The sequence below is a fragment of the Oratosquilla oratoria genome, chromosome 16, assembly GCF_046742065.1.
Source record: "Oratosquilla oratoria isolate Oo_2021 chromosome 16, ASM4674206v1, whole genome shotgun sequence".
Lineage (NCBI taxonomy): Eukaryota > Metazoa > Arthropoda > Malacostraca > Stomatopoda > Squillidae > Oratosquilla > Oratosquilla oratoria.
In genome coordinates this window covers 12,059,707-12,062,206 of record NC_134792.1, presented here as the reverse complement: position 1 = coordinate 12,062,206, position 2,500 = coordinate 12,059,707, and the positions used below count along the sequence as shown (strand labels likewise).

At 43.2% G+C, this 2,500-nt stretch overlaps 1 protein-coding gene across 5 annotated transcripts in view; it reads left to right on the top strand.

Annotated features, from left to right (window-relative positions):
- LOC143033830 (RNA-binding protein 24-like) overlaps positions 1–2,500 on the top strand; it is a gene marked incomplete in the record, with an annotated part of 283,782 nt that overhangs the window by 177,092 nt on the left and 104,190 nt on the right.

The window sequence follows — 2,500 nt, the reverse complement described above, 5'->3', positions numbered from 1 at the left end:
GGCTTGTCTTGGATGACGGGTCAATCTTGTCTCCCTCCCACTGCCCTGGGTCAGAAGCAGTGTAACAAGACACAGCACATCCACAGCAAGGCCACTTCATTCAATCGGCGACCCCCCTTCTCCTTCCCCTCACACAGAAAAAGAGAAGACGGGGAGAAATCCCTTCGGGCTGCTTCAAATTATTATTCACACATACTCCCTCACCTACTCTCCTTCACTCACCCCCCTTTCATGCATCACAGCATCATCCATACATAACCATTCTTCATTCACCACTATCTTCTGTCTTCTCCCGTCCTTCCTCAATAGATATTCCCTTCCTTCCCAATGCCACTTTTACTCCATCCATGCATCGCATCCTTGGTTGCCACCTCATGTTTACTCCTTCCACCTCTGCGTTCCACACCCCATGTACTAATCTTTCTTTCACTATATTCTTTCCATGTGTCCAAACCATTCCAATAGTCTTTCATCAAACCTATCTCCCAACTCCCTTTCTACCCTAGCTCTCCTCCTTAGCTCCTCATTTCTCATTCTATCCAGTCTAGTAACCCCTATCATACTTCTCAGGTACCTCATCTGAAACACATTCAAACTCCTCCTCTCTTCCTCTATTATGTTCCATGTTTCTGCCGCATACAGTGCTGTCGGCATAATCACTCCTTCATACGATCTCCTCTTAGTATCCATTCCCAAATGTCTATTTCTCATTACACTTTTTAATCCCCCAAGGCATTTACCTACTTCTCTCAATCTACATTCTACCTTCACCTCCACTCCTCCCTTTCCTGCCACATTCGCACCCAAGTATCTAAAACTATCCATTTCCTCCAGTTGCTCTCCCTTAATGTTCACTTCCAGTCTGCTGCCACTTTCACCCCTTGTACATCTCATCACCATACTTTTACCCACATTTATCTTTAACTTCCTTCTTTCGCACATCTTCCCAAACTCCGTCATTAACTTCCTTAATCCCTCCTCTGATCCTGCCACAAGCGCAGTGTCGTCAGCAAACAACAATTGGCTTCTCTCTCACTCCTTGAAACATCCCCATTCCTCCTCCACTCCTAGTTCTACTCTATTCTTCATTCCCTCCCACTCTTCTCTCAGCTTCTTCTTGTACTCCTTCTCCTTTTCTTTCACATTTAAGCAGTTTACTTCAAGCACCTCCCTACCTTATGTTCTTTTCCTCTTTTTCCATCTATCTTCCACTCTCAACTTACCTACCACCAAAAATGATCTGATATTCCCCTACTTTCTACCCTTAGAACATGTACATCTAAAAATCTGCCTAATATTCTCATGGTTACCACTATGTATTCCATTAATGCCCTATGTACCACCTTTCCATACACCACCCTCTCCCGTGTGTACTTATGCTTGACTTTCTTCCTAAACACTGTATTTGCTCTCATCAGCTCTCTAGACACATCTCAACCATTAACTCTCTACCACTATTTTTTCTTGGAACTCCACACTTCCCAAGCACTCCGTCTATTGGTTCATTTCCTATCCTAGTATTAATATCTCACTACCAGGCCCATATGCACTTACAAAAACCCACATCTCCCTTCCCAGTTTCACTTTCACCCACATTAACCTTGAAAAACCTCCTTCCATTCCACTATACGTTTACCTGTCTCCTCACTTACTAGTATAGCCACCCCTTCTCTCCCTCGTCCTCTCTTCAAACCTAAGACCCTCCCAACTACACTCCTAAACTGAAACTCGCCCCTCCCTTTCAACTTAGTTTTACTCAATGCTAACACATCCATCTTTTTCTCACAAACATACTGCCTATCTCTTCCCTTTTACTCTCATCTGTACCACATCCATGCACATCAAAAGACCCAAACCTTAGGGTTCTGGATGGAAAAATCGTCCCAGACACTCTCATGCCTTTGCTTTTTTTAGGAGTGTCCCCTTTGGGGCTAAAGGGAGAAGGATACCTAGTCCTATCCCAGTCCCGTTCTGTCGCCTTTTACGACTAAAGTGGAAACATTTGGTGGCAGTATTCTTTTCCCCTACCACAGGGTTCGGCGAAATGAGAAAATGAATATTCAGAGAAGTGGCACTGGATAGTGTCAAGAGTGGGAGGACAGCATAACAAAGGGACAGTTGCAGTATAATAAAGTATAATCATTTCTCTATGGGTAGAGATTTCCTCTACCACAGACAAAATTATGTGTGGCTCTGGTCCATAGGGACGCCTCATATAGACCCTAATGTATCAGCTGCATGCTACTGAGCAACTTTTAACCCCCACAATAACGTGCAGCCAATACTTTTTTATATTCTTTAATCTATTTTATCTAAAAAATAATTGTAGGTTCAAGTAGGCTAGGTTAGGTTAGGTTAGGTTAGGTTAGCCTGGGTGACTTTATCATAGCAAAATTTTTCCGGGAATTAGATAGAAAAAAATATACTGAGTGATTTGTACGTCTGCTTCGATTAACTGCATCAAATCTTCTTGGTCTAATTGGTCTCACCATGCACCTGC